General features: G+C 40.3%; 1 long non-coding RNA gene across 1 annotated transcript in view; it reads right to left on the reverse strand.

Annotated features, from left to right (window-relative positions):
* Positions 1–16,818, reverse strand: part of LOC130883849 (uncharacterized) — a 31,611-nt gene that overhangs the window by 12,717 nt on the left and 2,076 nt on the right. The gene's annotated exons all lie outside the window — the stretch shown is intronic.

The raw sequence follows: 16,818 nt of genomic DNA on the forward strand, positions 1-16,818 counted from the left end.
TTTCTCTTGGGACAATAGAGGAGTCTGCTGATTGGTTTCATGGAAATTATTCAGGAGAAGAGAGTTTGAACATTATCTAGTAAACATTAACTGAGAGGAGCAGGGGGACAAGAGAAGTCTTCACACCTGCCCTTGACAGGGTGAGGGTCATGCGGTGTGTTACAGAACCTCACTGGGCAGATCCTGAGGAAGGAAGATACATTTAACGGGAAAAAGAACGCTTGGGACAGAAAATAACAATGTGCTCAAAAGCACAGCTAAAGTGGCTTTGAGATCAGTAAGCTGCTGTGTAATCAGATCTTTGCATCCAAGGAAGAGGCGATGACAATGATTAATAGCCAATTTTTACAGACCTTCAGTGTGTGCAAAGTCCGTTTAAACATCTGACCTATGGGGAGTTTGACAGCACAATGCTAACACCGAGGGCTGAGCTAAATCCTGCTCTGAATCTGTTGTATTTGATAACTGTTGCATTCAACAGCTATTAACTTCTCTCTGTTTAATTTTTTTTTTTTTTAACCTTAAAACAAAGCCTATTTGGGGCTAGAGAGACAGCTGAGCAGTTAAGAGCACTGACTTCTCTTTCAAAAGACCTGGGTTCAATATCCAGCACCCATATGGCAGTTCATAACTGTCTGTCTGTAACTCCAGTCCTAGGGGATCAAACACACTCACACAGGCATACATGCAGGCAAAACACCAGTGCACATAAAATAAAAATAAATACATTTAAAAAAATAAAAAACCTACTTCACAGGGCTCTTGTCAGGATTAAATGTCCGTCAAGTATCAAGTTCTTATATACTAACCAGCAGTTAGTAACTGCAGTCACCAGTCGCTACCATAAGCGATTATGTTATTTATAAGTTAGAAATACTAGTGCCACAGAGGAAGAAATCAGGTGAGCAGCTGAAGTGGGACACTAAATTCTATATATTTTTAAAAGCTGCACGAAAGACTTCAGATTGCAAAAGTAGGCTTGGCACTAAGAGTTAAGAACCCTTAATTACAGCCTTATATTTGGGTTTCATACACTGCAGGTTTAGGGAAGCTACTGAAGAGCCTTCAGCTGGACAGACTTTAGAATCAGAGTTCTACTTCTGAGAGAATTTAGAACCTGCTCAATGAATTCACACAGCTCACAATCAATGAGTATAATTATAAGGATAATACAGATGTGTTGAACACTTACCTATGAAGTGTTGTGGAATATTAGTTAAACTATATGAAGATGTGTTACATTTATGTTACAGAATATTACTTTAACTATGTAAAGCTGTGCTACATTTGTTTAACTATGTAAAGATCTGTTACATTTGTTTCCCCTTACCTGCCTAAGGCACCTGATTGGTCTAATAAAGAGCTGAATGGCAAAGAAAGAAAAGAAAAACTCTTTTTCCCTTATTTGTAAAGTGTGGATAAGAATGCTTGTGGATTATAGATGGGCGGCTGTGAGCATGACCGCTGTGCCACCTTTTGGACATGATAGTCAATAGAGGAATAGGAGGGGCTGGTGGAGGGGCTGGTGGGCAATGAGGATTAGTAGGAAGAATGAGAGAAAAAGAGTGGGAAATGCCAGGGGCCAGTCAGCCAGGCAGCTGGCAGCCCAACAGACATGAAGAAAGCAGGAAAGGACATATAGAATGAAAGAAAGGTAAAAAGCACCAAGGCAAAAATGTAGGTGACTAGAAATAGGTTAAAAATAAGTTATAAGAGCTAGCAGGACAAGCCTAAACTAAGGCCCAGCATTCATAACTAATAATAAGTCTTCCTGTCATAATTTGGGGGCTGGCAGTCCAAGAAAGCCCGCTACATTGAAGCATGTGGAGAGATTTTACTTTCCATATTGGTTTGGAGAAAAACTGTGGGGCTGGTGAGATTGTTCAGTGGGTAAAACTGCTTGTTGCCCAAGTCTCACGATCTGAGTTCAATGCCAGAGCCCAAGATGGATGGACAGAACTGAATCCTGAAGTGGTACCCTGACCTCTACACAAGCTCTGTGGCACACATACATCACACACAATACATCACGCACACACACACATGAAACTGTTGGACAAATCTCATCATTTAAAAAATTTGTAACAAGATGGCCCTTAATATTTTATTCCTAACGTTTTAAGTAGAAAGGTTTACAATCTTTTATTCCACAAGTACTTTTCGAGCATCACATCTAATTTTCAGTGTTCGGGGTGTTCCTCGGGATCTGAGTGTGCGGGAACACAAAGCTGGTGAAGTGATGGGCTGAGTGCTTGCTCCTTCATCAACACCTCCCTTCCTCCCCATGGGTGGAGAAGATATTTTAAGACAGGAAGGTGCCTCTCTAAAATTATACTCAGACAGTGGCACGTGAAGAGCGAGGGCGGGCCCTGGGGCTCTTCCCCTGAATACAAGGAAGGAAAGTGGTTCTGAGTCCTGGGCACCTCTGGTCATCAGCAGGGACTCTGGAAGAGCAGAGGAGGAGGGGGCTGGCATTGGGGTGGGCAGTAAGAGCTCTGTAGTTACCACATGCCACCTGATGAACTCTATCTCACCAGGCAGCCAAGAGTTCTGGTGAATCCACTCCGTGCCAGAGACCTGGAACTGTGCAACTAATAGCTCTGATTCCACATAATCATACATAGTAAGCCCTTCAGAAGTTATGCCACTCTCCGTATCAACAGATAAAGAAACAGGCCTGTGAGAGCAAAGATTTGTTTTGGGGGTCATATAGCAGCAAATGGCAATATTCGGGGCCTATGCCTTACTTGAATTTGACTCTTTATAATCCATGCCATGGCAAAGTGATGGACAGAAAAATCTTTTCCCAAAGTATAGAGAGCACATAGCAGAGAAGGTCACAGAGGTCTAGGAATAGGAGCTTCAAATGCTGGGGACAGCTCTAGCCAGCTTCTCAGATGTAGGCTGGCTACCTTAGGGGACTTATACCTTCTTTATGTAAATGATGCAGACTTTGTGTTTCTGCAAGAGACCACCCAGGAGTAGAAATGAGATCTGCCATTTCCTCACCCAGTTTGTTGGATACAGAAAAAGGACTTTTGGGTCCATCAGATGACATAGCTCAGTGCTACGGGAACCAATGGCTGGGCATTTAAAGACTGGGGTAGCCCCCATTCTGTCTCTGTCATGTACGTGTCTCTGGCAGCCCCCAGACCCTTTGGAATTTAGATTGTTTTCTTATCTGTGACATGAGACATTTGTGTTCAGTTATCTGGATTTCTGAGTTAGAATCCAGAACTGGTAACTTGATGTGTGCTAGGTCAAGTACAGTTTTTTACCAGGCTCATCTCTAAGCACAGATGTTTCCTATCTAGACTGACTCTAATCTGGGGTAGACAGGATTTCATACGGAGTTTTCTATGTACATCACCATGATACCTACTCCGGGTTTTGAATATGAGTCTTTCTACCCAAGAGATTACTATTATTTGAAGGAGGAGAAAATATAAAATATGGTCATTAAGTCTCTCAGTTTCAGCTTCCTCATCTACAAAAGTCTGGACAATAACTACATTTCTTGGTTGTGAGTTTAAATAAGAAACTTTATAATACCCAGGATAATATCTAGTATATATTTCAATTTACCACTTACAGGTTTCCCTTTTCACTGACATTGCTTTGGGCCTAGTCTAGGTTTCCATCTCACTTGAGCTTCTGAAAAGAAAAAAAAAAAACAAAACAAAACTCTTGTTCCCATGTCTCCAATCTTGCCTCTGCAATTTCACTTCTCTCAAAAGCCAGAGTGATATTTTGTTTATAAATTAGTTCATAAGTCTCCCTTGGTTGAAAGCTCTTCACGATTTCTCACTGAGAGAAAAGCTCAAATCCCTCCCGATGGGCACAGATCCTTCCGGCCTGACCCCTGCCTGCCTCTCTATGGCTTTATCGCTTGCCATTTTCTCTGCTCAAGTACACACTGTTCTCTGCCTCATTATGACTTGGATTCTGGTCTCAACTTACATATCACTTCCTCAAAAAGACTTCCCTGGACTCTCCTGAGTAATTTTCTCTCAAAGATCTCCCTGTCCTCATTATTGCCTCTCCTAATATTCCAGGATTTACACAATTTACGCTTAATCATTTATATGCACTACTACCACTCCCACACAAATATAAGCACTTTTAAGCACAGCGATCAAATCTATTTTACGTCCCTCTTACTCTGTACCTGGTACAATCTGAAGATGTGGTTCACAGGGAATAGTTATTAACAATTGAGCAGTAGAAACTCAGTTTACTTTCTTTTCTTTCTCAAAAATATTGTTTCATGTGTCCGGGGGCTGTTCACTTACTTCAGAACTATGGGCATGGCACTGGGAACTGAGATCCAGGCTTAAACCCAGGATCTTGAACAGGTCTGCTGTGTGATGCAGGACAACCTCCTCAGATTTTTTTGAACTTTGGTTTCTTATTCATTTAATGTGAAGTTTAAAAATCTACTTCAAAAACATGATATGAAGGTACAATGAAAGTGAATGGGAAGCACTTTTATCGCAAATAACTATAATAATTCTGAGTACTTCTAGTTCTAGGGTATAATACTTCTTTTTCACAGAAGACAACAAACTTTTGGGTTAGCATACCTGGATTCCGGCCCTAAAATAGGTTCCATATCTCTGAACCTCATTTTCCTTATCAATGAATAGATTTACTATTTCCTTCCTACTCACCACACAAGGCCATTAGGGAGCTTACACAGCTTGCATGGACAAGGAAGGCCCTGTAAGCTGGAAAGGGCTTTATGTAAAAGTAAAGGCCTATTTTTATGAATCCCTGGCTCACCTCCTGAGGAGACTCTGGGTAAATAAGATAAGGTTGAAGTAATGTTCCCAGTGACTAGAGCCAAGGAGAGTGCTTTGGCGTGGAAGCCAAGTTCAGACCTGGCTCTTTTGGGGCCAAGTCTCTGTTTAATTCCCAGTTAAAGACTACATCTCAGGGAGTTGAGTAAAAGAGAGGGGAGAAAATTGTCTCCCCATATAGAGGACTTGGCAGGTCTTTGTCTAGAACTAATCCTCTCGGCTCTTCCTCCCAGGCCAGGTATACAGACTTACTAGAAGTCCTGAGAGAAGGGCATTTTATCAGCTGAACTGGTAACAACTAGCTTCATACCTCTTCACTACCTGTCCTTATTCCGGAATGCCATGGAAAACAGATTTTCCTGGATATCCAGAGAGGCAGCGTTAAAGTGCACAGGAACAGCACATGATCTGATATGGCCATCTATTCATTTGCTTGTGACTGGGACAAGTTCTAAGCATCAAGCTGAGACTATATAAGATGATAAGAGATGTTAGATACTAGGATCTTTGGTACCATTTCCAGCTAGTGGTATGCTTCTGGTAAATGTTTAACTACCAGCTCTCCTAGTATAGTTTTGACGAGAATTTTGGTCAATACTTTAGTATAAGTAACATAAAAATGAAATAACAAAGGCATCTATTGAAATCTTGATTGACCTATGAATGGCACAAATGGTTTGTTGAAAATGACTGTTTTCAAATACTGTAAAACTATTTACTCGATTGTGTGTGTGTACTGTGCATGTGTGTACACACATGTGCATGTGTATAATGTATGTGCCGAGTATTGGTGCAAGTCTACCAAGGTTTGGGAATGTGAAGGCAGATGAGAACAATGTAAGGAGTCAGTCCTTGCCTTGTACCTTGGCTCCAGACAGGTCTCTCTTGCTGTGCACTGCTGTGGAAGGGCTAGCTGGCTCCCAGCTTCTGGTGGTTCTGTCTCTGTATCTCATCCTCCTGAAAGCAGGCAATGGAATCACAGATGGTTGAGTTTACATGGGCTTTACATGGGTTGCAGGGCATCAGGCTTGTGACAAGTGATTTTCCCACTAAACCTTCTTTTTGTATGTGATTTTCATAATACAACTGCAGTAGACACAAAATAATTAACATTTACTCTTTTTTTTTTTTTTTTTTTTGGTTTTTCGAGACAGGGTTTCTCTGTGGTTTTGGAGCCTGTCCTGGAACTAGCTCTGTAGACCAGGCTGGTCTCAAACTCACAGAGATCCGCCTGCCTCTGCCTCCCAAGTGCTGGGATTAAAGGCGTGCGCCACCACCGCCCGGCTAATTAACATTTACTCTATCATTTAACCTTAAGTCTAGATTAGATGATTAATAAAATAGGTCCTGATATGTAGTATTTTCTAGTTTCTACTCGTACAATTTCATTAGTTTTAAAATTTGGTAATCATTTTACATTTTTTGGTTGCTCTACACTTTTGTTATCATAGAAAACTATTACCTAATTCAAGGTTAAAAAAGATTTATATCCATGATCCTTCTAGGAATTTTATAGTTTTAGTTTTTACATATGTCTTTAATCTGTTTTGAGTCTGTTTTATGCTAGATGTCTAACATCATTCTTTTGCCTGTAGATATACAGTTGTCCTGGAATCATGTGTTGAAAAAACTGTTCTTTTTCCACTTATTTCAGATGCTATTGTTGTAAGGGGCCGCTTGTTTGTCCTGGCCACCCAGAAATAACAACACAGAAACTGAATTAATTAATCACTGCTTGGTCCATTAGCTCTAGCTTCTTACTGGCTAACTCTTACATCTTAATTTAACCCATTTCTACTAATCTGTGTATCGCCACGTGGCTGTGGCTTACCAGCTAAAGTTCCAGTGTCTGTCTCTGGTGTGGCTACATGGTTTCTCTCTGATTCTGCCTTCCTTCTCCCAGCATTCAGTTTAGTTTTCCCTGCCTACCTCTATTCCCTGTGTAGGCCCAAGACAGTTTCTTTATTAATCAATGGTATTCACAGCATACAGAGGGGAATCCCACATCACACTATAATTGAAAATATTCCATTCAAAACACTAAAAGTTTTTATTTCTTTGTTTAAAAATGATTGACAGTAATTTGTACACTGATTGCTTTAGTTTTTGTGTAACCTATAGTATGAATGGGCAACTCTTCAACGCTAAGAGTATGCTTGCTTTTAAACTTGGATCCATTTTCAATATCTTGCTCTTCTTTGTATTTTCTTTTTCTTTCTTTCCTTTTCTTTTTTTGGAGGGGGCTTGTATTTTCTTTTTTTAAAAATATTTATTTATTTATTATGTATACAATATTCTGTCTGTGTGTATGCCTGCAGGCCAGAAGAGGGCACCGGACCTCATCACAGATGGCTGTGAGCCACCATGTGGTTGCTGGGAACTGAACTCAGGACCTTTGGAAGAGCAGGCAATGCTCTTAACCTCTGAGCCATCTCTCCAGCTCCGGGCTTGTATTTTCAATGTCATGATATTAAATAAATCTTAGAATTGTTCTGATAGGACTTTTTTTTTTTCTTCTGGTCTCACTTTCTCTAGGACACATTCAAGCTTTGGGTCATAGTTTCTCCACTTAGACCAATAAGTTCATTTTCACTAAGTTCCTCTGGCTATATATGTACAGTCTCCCAAATGGAAGTAGTGTCAAAATTCCTATACTCAACTCTTTCTTTTTTCTTTTTTTTGAGACAGGGTTTTTCTGTACTCGAACTCCCTCTGTAGACCAGGCTGGCCTCAAACTCACAGTTTATCTGCCTGCTTCTGCCTCCCAAGAGCTGGGGTTAAAGGTATGCGCCACCACTGCCTGGCTTATTATTATTGTCATTGTATGTGTATGTATGATGTATGTGCGTGTATGTGTGCATGCTATAGCACACATGTGGAGGTCAGATTGGCCTGAGATCATCAGGCTCTCTGGGTTTTTGCCTAATGAGCCACTCTACCAGTACCTATTTCTTCTGTAATTGCTTTTACATTAAAGTTTAATTTTGAGCCTGATCACTTTTTGTTTCTTTGCTTCATTTCACGTTTTAATTTTTGCCAATTCTTTTTGTAAAATGGCATATTATGCTACTGGTAGGAAAAAAGGCAACACAAGATCTACTTGCTGTCTGTATAAGAACCGAATAGCAGATGCACAGTGGTTGGTCCCTGGTGGACTAGCGTGAGGTGCCTCATAACCGATCCTGACATACTTCTGTGACTTACCTGGTGAATTCTAAACTAAAGAGCTAGCAGCAATGATCTACCTTTGCATCTACTTTTAACTACTATACTATGAGAAATGAAATTTGAATTATGTTGCTAGGGGATTGATGGTAAGCTAAACTGTGGAAACTAAAATTCATGCATTTCAGAGCTGTGCAAAGCAAGCACTATCTGCATTTATAACCTTTCTTCATATAATTTAGTTATATTTCTTCATATAGTTTAGTTAACGTTCTTAAAATACAACTTTTAAAAAGGGCCATATTTAGCCAGGAGTAACAGTGCATGCCTGGAATCCCAGCATTGGAAGGTATAGATAGAAGGATTAGGACTTTAACACCAGACAGCTTCAGCTCCATAGTGAGTTCAATGGCAGCCTGGGTTACATGAGATCCTATCTAAAACAAAACAAACGAAGGAGCTGGAAATGTGGCTCAGTGGTTAAGAGCACTTGCTGTTCTTATAGAGGACTGGATTTGATTCCCAACACCCATATGGAGGTTCACAACCATCTGTAATTCCAGTTCCAGGGGATCTGATGCCCTCTTTTGATTTCCGTAGGCATGAGGCATACATATGGTACTTATACACACATACAGGCAAAAACACTCATACACATAAAATAATTTAAAATAATTAAAAAATTTTAAAATCTGAAGATAGAGTTGGTAGACAGAAATGCAATTTGATTTAACTTTGTGCATATCACATGATAAACAGTCACTGAATAAAATACAAGACTTTGATAGTCTCTAGATCAGTGTTTCTCAACCTGTGGGTCGTGACCCCTTCAAGGGTCAAGTGACCCTTTCACAGGGGTCACCTAAGGCCATCAGAAAACACAGATATTTATAGCATGATTCCTAACAGCAGCAAAATTACAGTCATCAGGTAGCAATGAAAATAACTTTATGGTTGGGAGTCATCACAAGATGAACTGTATGAAAGGGTGGCAACATTAGCAAGGCTGAGAACCACCACTGTAGAGTGAGGGATGATAAAATGTTATAAGTGAAAAAATAAAAACAAACAAAACAGCTCTCATGAATCAACATGAGTCCAGGATAGCCCACTATTTCTTTTATCTCCAGCTTTTTATTTTGATTCCTCTCTCTCTTTAGCCAAATCACACACGCACGCACGCACATACACACTGAAAACCACTATTTCCCCCTACTGTTCCTATTGTGTCAGATCATAGTTAGCACTTAGTGATTGCAGAACTGAACTCAGTTCACATCCCCAGACTTGTTAGGGCCCCTAGAGAGAAGGGCATTTTTATTAGCTAAACTGGCAACAACTATTCCACACGTCCTCACTGGCCAACTTCACTTTGGATTGCCACGGGGTGGGGTGGGGGAACCTCCTGAATATCCTAGTCAATATCCACAAGACAGTGTTAAAGTACAAGCCTTTTACTTGACTATTAAGTAAGCTTGTGAGTCATCGGGCTGTAATGGATGCTGATTATCTGGACAGTGTATCTTTTACTACCAAACTGTTTTTATTTGGTTTTCTGACAATGAAGGCACACATGGAAATAGGAAAGGGTATAAAGAAACTGTTAAAGATTTCCATGTAGTGCCATGAGTTCTTGCCTAGCAAGTGTGAGTCTCTGGGTTCAATCCCTGCCCTTAGGAGAAAAAGACAAAAAAAAAAAAAATGTAAACTTTGGAGTTGCTAGAGACAGAAATCAGGAACAACGACAGTTAAGGTTAAAGGGATGGAAAAGGCAAGAGAATATAATTAGTCTTCACTGAAGGCCTCTGTGTGCCTCAAACTTCTAGATAATCTTTACATCTTGAACCATACTAATGAGAAAAAAAAAAAAATGGAACTCAGAACAAGTGACTCCCTTCCTTCAAGCAGCCTGACACTGCTATCTGAATTCAGATTTGTTCACTCTAAAGTGCTGGACTATGCTGCACACTGTACCACCCACAACGCTGTGCTGCTATCTCTTTACGTGTGTGTGGTGTAGAATAGGCTGGTGGGTTAAGGGAGTCCTGACTGAACTGGATATGCAGACGTAAAGCTCAGAGACCCAATAACAACCTCTTCCCCTGACCAAGCCTTCTTTACATCATTAGAACGTCTATTTCCAGTCTCTATCCCCAAGATCTTTCCACTGTACCACACATGCCATACTGCTTCATACACAAGACACATCATAAACACCCTAGGATCAGGTGCATCTTAGTGCTTTCATGCTGGAACCAGAGGACGGCAGTGTTGAGTCACAACAGGCACAATGCTAATAATAGGAATTATGCCTGTGGAAATATTCTCATGTTATTAGTTGCTCTCTTCAGACATGGAAGAGAGCACGTTACTCACACTGTAAGTGGTCCCCATGGGCTGCCCATCCCTAGTGGTTGGTCCACATTCCCACTCTGAGTGTAGAAGGAGGTGTGGCAGTGCTGAGCAACAGAGATTTGTCGTCAGACAGACTTGGGTTGGAATCTCAGCTCTGGGTTTCCAGTCATGTTGGACACACAATGTCACCTCTGAGAATTTGTTTCTTAATTTGTGGGTATGTTGAAACAGCACACTTCATCATCCTTCTCTCCAAGCCTGCTCCTCCTCCTCTGTTCTGTGTCCGAAACAAACTCACCAAGTTTCCCAAGCTAGAAACTCAAGTGTAAACCTTGACTTCTCTTCTTCACTCAGTTCCTTTTTTCCCCACATGCCAACCTAACCATGAGTTCGATGGTGTTTCCTCTTGAAACTTCTATTCTGTTCTGGCTCTACTCTAATTTGCCTGGATTATTGTTGGCATTTGTTTTAAAGTAAGAAAAACTTTATACAAGATAGTTAGATTTTTACTTTTGCTTCTGGATTTAGAAACTGATTCTTTTTTTTGTTTGTTTGTTTTTTGTTTTTTCGAGACAGGGTTTCTCTGTGGTTTTGGAGCCTGTCCTGGAACTAACTCTTGTAGACCAGGCTGGTCTCGAACTCACAGAGATCCGCCTGCCTCTTTCTCCCAAGAGCTGGGATTAAAGGCGTGCGCCACCACTGCCCGGCCTAGAAACTGGTTCTTTGACACACTTTTTTTGTTAGTTTGTTTTGTTTTTTAACATAAGGTTTCTCTGTGTAGCCCTGGATGTCCTGGAACTTGCTTTGTAGACAAGGCTGGCTTCAAACTCAGAGATCTGCCAGCCTCTACTGGAATTAAAGGAGAAGCTGCCACCACCACCCAGCCATTGACATGTTTAATCCCCAGAAACTAAGTAAAGAACCAAATGCAGTGGTACACATCTGTAATTAAGCATTCCTACAGAGGATAAGAGGTGGAAACAGAATTGCCCAGAAGCTTCCAGGACAGCTAGCATGGAGTATATGGTGCAGCAGGAGAAACAACAACAACAACAACAAAAACCCTGACTCAACAAGGTCCAAGGTGAGAACCAACTCTTGAAAATCGTCCTCTAACCTCTACACAAACACACACCATGGCACACGTACAATAATAACACACCCAACCCAAGAAGTTAATTAATTAGAATGATTTCCAGGTCAAAGTGAGGTGTGAGTTTATTTTCTAGTCTTGCTCACTGAAAGACCCTACAAGCAATGGCATCATAGAGGCAGCGAGGAATGACACTTAGCACTTCGATCTGTTGTTTAGCCAGGTTGACCTTAACGTTACTACCTTCCTACCTCAGACCCACAAGAACTTGCAGTTGTGTGCCACCAGGTCTAGCCCCAGCATTTCTTTTTTAAAAAGCACTCTCCACTAAATGGAACTAGAGTTTTTAGGAAACCAAATTATTCCCACGCAAGGGCTAGCAGAGTACAAAGTGAGCCTGATACACAGTGACGGAAAGCCAGGGAAGGAAGTCTAACACATGAAGAAACGCTGAAGGAACAACAAAGCCAGTAAGGCTGGAAAAGGCTGCTGTATCAACATGGATAATGGTAGTAATGACTGCAGGCATAAGATGCCATGCACAGCAAAAAACAGAAGTCAAAGGGGACAAAGTTGATAAAGCAACAAATAAAAGATAACGAAGAGGCTTTCCTATATTGCAGGAAGAAAAAATTATAAGGAATAATGATGGAATTAGACAATTATTTGGTGATCTCTATGGTAATACCTGTTTCAAAAAAGCATCATCAATTAATGTTAAAATTTGTGGGTATTCTCAAATGATCCTCCCAAAAGACATGTGTTAAGCACAGAGCTAAAATAGTCACTTTACCATAGTCCCAGCTACTGGTGGGGAGTGGAGCAGAGGGTTACTTTAGTCCATGAGTTCAAGATAGTCCTAAGCACATGCATAAACCTCCATCTCAATCAAAAACAAAAACCAAAGGAAAAAAGACACAAGATAGAAAGCTATTTTTATGTGGAGAAATCCGGTAGATGCCACTTTGAACAAGTGAACTAAGTTGCTGTTGCCATGGGATACACAGCCATCACACACCTGAGTGAGTCACTGAGACAATATACCAGCTCTGGAGTATTCCTGCAGATATGCATAACCTTGAATTTAGTTATGAAGAAACATCAAAACTCAAGTTAAAACAAAAGCTTACAAAATAAACACATTTTTCAAAACTGTCAAGTCACAAAAGACAAGACTAAGAAACTGTTCCAGTTTAAAGAAAAAAAAGAAACTTTAAAACTATTTTAAAGATTCATTTTTATTAAAATCTTTAAAATATTTCTATTTCTCTCTGTTGTGTGTGTGCGTGTGTATGTGTATGCCTCATGTATACAAGGTGCTGAGGAGGCCAGAAGAGGGTGTTGGGTCCCTGAGAGTTAAGAGTTACAGGAGGTTTTGAGCCTCCTGATGTTAGTTGCTGGGAATCGACTCTGGTTCTTCTGGAAGAACAGCAAACATGCAGCCCCCAACAACTACTTATAATGTGTGATCCCATATTGTAGTCTAGACCAGAATAAAAGAAGTTCACTTTCCTTCTTCTTTTTCTTTGGGGGGGATGGGGAGGGGATAAGGTCTCACAACATAGCCCTAGCTGGCCCATAACTCACTATGTAGACTAGGCTAGCCTAAACTCAAACTCACATAGATCTACCTGCCTCTGCCTCCCAAGAGCTGGGATTAAAGGCATGAATCACCATGCCCAACAATTATTTTCTTTTTCTATGAAGGATATTAGTAGACATGACAAAATTTGAATAAATTCAAAGGTTAGATCATAATACTATACTAATGTAATGTTTCTAATCTTTGCAATTATACTATTATCTGTACTGTTGTGAGGAAATACACTAAAATATTTAAGAACAAAGGATTAGAAAATAATTATTTGCTAGGCAGTGGTGATGCATGACTTTAATCCCAGCACTCGGGAGGCAGAGGCAGGTGGATCTCAGTGAGTTCGAGGCCAGCCTGGTCTACAAAGCCAGGGCTGTTACACAGACAAACCCTGTCTTGAAAAACTAATAATAATAACAAGTGATCTGGGGTGCCCAGCCTCAACTGATATAACACAACTCCTGTACCTAAGGCTCAGGGAACATCACAGAAGAAAGGAACTTAATGACTGCCAGAGGCAGAGGACCAGGGAAGCTGCTGTGAGTCTTTCCTAGAAATGATAGGGAAGCTTCGCCTCAACAATATGGTTGCCTAAACAAGACCCACAGAACACACCAATAAACATGCTAACGTCGAAAGGGGAAATCTCCCAGGGCCCCATCCACATACAAAGAACAACAGGCAACTAAGGGGTGCTAAGAGAGAAACAGTCTTCCCCAGGGACGGTCTCCTAACTGGTCATTCAAACCCAAGTGGCCAGCCCTAACATCATATATACATAAGTAACACTAACGGACTGAGCACTTTATTCCTACATATATTTATGTATATGTAACAATAACAACTAAAGAAAAAGAGGTCATGATTTGAGGGGAGGGGTTGTAGACAGGGTTTCTCTGTGTAGCCCTGAATGTCCTGGTACTCTGTAGACCAGACTGGACTCGAGCTCACAGACATCTTCCTGCCTTTGCCTCTAGAGTGCTGGAATTAGAGGTGTGTACCACCACTGCCTGGCATAATTATAATTTAAAAAATAAAAAATTAAAAGTATCACAGCAATATATATCATATATACATCTACATATGTATCTATTATATATAATAGATGTACATATTATATGTATATATATACACATCTATCTCTTATTGAGATAGAAAATAGGGAAAATAAGAGTATGCTAAAGCAAATATGGATACGGGTGACACATACATGAGATTTGGGGGTACTATTTTTTTTGTAATCATTTAAATCTGAAATTATTCCAAATTATAAAGTAAGATATTCCCACAAGCATTTAATATTTTAATTATCCCCTTCTAAATATATGTACATTGGTACTGTTGAGATGGCTCAGTAGTAAAGAGTTTGTACTGATCTTGCAGAGGATGTGATTTGGTTCCCAGCACAAATGGCATTGGCTCACAACCACTTCTAACTCCATCCCCAACAGAACTGAAACCTCTGACCTAGGAGGGCACTTGCAATCCCGTGTATAGACTGGCACACAGGCACACACATTGACACACTTATTAGAAATAATAAAATCAGTCTTCAACTGCACTTGATTTATGCATATATGAAAAACAATTGGGCCGGATGGTGGTGGCACATGCCTTTAATCCCAGCACTTGGGAGGCAGAGGCAGGGGGATCTCCGTGAGTTCGAGGCCAGGGTGGTCTAGATCCAGGACAGGCATCAAAAACTACAGAGAAACCCTGTCTCGAAAATCAAAAAAAAGAAAAAAGAAAAAGAAAAAAGAAAAACAATTGGAACCATACAATATTCTTTTTTACTTTATACTTTTATTACTTTGGTACTGAATCATGAGCAGTTTTCAATGTCATCTAAAACAATTTGAAGACAATTACTGGAGGTTGGAGAGATGCTCACTGCTCCTGCAGAGGACCAGGGTTCAGTTCCCAGCACCTACCTGAGGTTCTTAACAGCCATCTGTAAATCCAGGTACAGGTGATTTAATGCTCTCTGGCCTTCTTGGAAGCCTGTATGCATATGGTACATATAAACGCACGCAGGCACACACATATGTATTTAAAAAAAGATTAATGGCTAGGAGATGGTGGTGCACACCTTTAATCCCAGAACTCAGAAGGCAGAGACAGGCATATCTCTGTGAGTTTGAAGCCAGGCTGGTCTACAGAGTGAGTTCCTGGACAGACTCCAAAGCTACTGAGAAACTTGAAAACAAAAACCAAACAAACAAAAAGATTAATGGATACACAATATTTTTGTGGAGATAATATAATTTACTTAATTCATTTTAAGTTATCCTCATATTTTTGTGCCAACAACATTTTATATCTCTCACCTATAAATAATATTTTTATATTATTTTATTATATAATAAAACATACCTTATATATGTATTATCTTTATATATATATCTTTATCTATACATATGGTTGCTTCTTTGAATGATTGCACTTGTGCGGAGGTTAGACCCTGTGCAGGTCAAGGAATAACTTGGAGGACTCAGCTCTGCTCTTCTACCATGTGGGTCCCAGATCATCAGGCTTGCAGGTGAGCACATTTACCCACTGAGCCATCTTGCAGGCTGCTTTGTTCTTTTTTAAGTGACTATCAATACAAGGTCAAAACATATTTACTTGTATCTCTCCTATAAGATTGTGAGCCTGTGGGACAAGTGCTGTGTTTTAATCCTCTCTGTATCCCTAAAATTGGTCTCAGCATGGGTATTGTTAGGCTGAACTAGTTAGCCTACATTGTACCTGCTCAGTGATTTTTTAAGCCTTGCCTTCAATTTTCAGGAGCTAAAATAAGAATTCCCTTTGAGATGTGTAGCCCAGAACGGAACCTAGCCTACTGCCGACAGCTGTGATCGCTCACATCCTTCTTCCCTCATCAAATGCTGCCCAGAATCACACCTGAAATCCCAGTGTCTTGTAGAACTGACAAGCCCCAGAGCAAGCCAGAAGTCTGTTAAGCATCCCAAACTGAAGAAGGAACCTGGGGGCATCTGGGAGCTTGCTATGCCATCTTAGTGGCTTAGTTGTAGGTTGAGAAAGTACAGGGCTAAAATGAACACAGATGGGGTTTTATGTTTCACTTTCAACAAAATTTATATACTATATATGCTTGTACGCAAATAAAAAATATTTATTCTTCTTCCTTCTCTTCCCTTTAGTAAACCTATAATTTCTTCACCAAATATTCTAGACCAAAGGGGCAGCACCGAGTTGGAGGGGAGGAGAGTAATAAAGACAAAACAAGACAAAAACAAAAAACCAAGAAGCAAAATTTGTTTGGCTTTGTGTCTGGTAGTGATAACAATTAAATATGATCCCCAGAATTTGGACTAAGCACCTGATGGATGATGAAGTCATTGGTATCTCTGCTCTCCTGCATGAAAAGTTTGAGATGGAATTCTTGTGTATTGCCTATGTTGGGCTCCAAACTCCTGAACAATAGTGATCCTTTTGCTTAGCCTTTGAAATAAACAGATATACTGGTAGATATAAGCATGCCTGGCTTCACCTTAAGTTTAAAAAGCAAAGGAAATTCTAACAGGGATGATCCTAAACTCCCTGGAAAACATTCTTAGCATACTGGCTTTCTAAAGGATGCCGATGGTATGAAGACAAAAGCGGGGAATTCTACCAGAAGAGGAATTTTGATTTATTTTAAAGTGATTGCAGAGTGGTGGAAATCAATACAAAATTGGGAGTGGGATAACCAAAACAATTTGGAAGGAGGAAGGAAGCGGGTCAGAGACAGGCCAGGAGCAGAAGAGAATCAAATGAGTAAGGAAGATGGGAAAATAGCCATGGAACGG

The sequence above is a fragment of the Chionomys nivalis genome, chromosome 11 (genome assembly GCF_950005125.1).
Source record: "Chionomys nivalis chromosome 11, mChiNiv1.1, whole genome shotgun sequence".
NCBI classification, from domain to species: Eukaryota; Metazoa; Chordata; class Mammalia; order Rodentia; family Cricetidae; genus Chionomys; species Chionomys nivalis.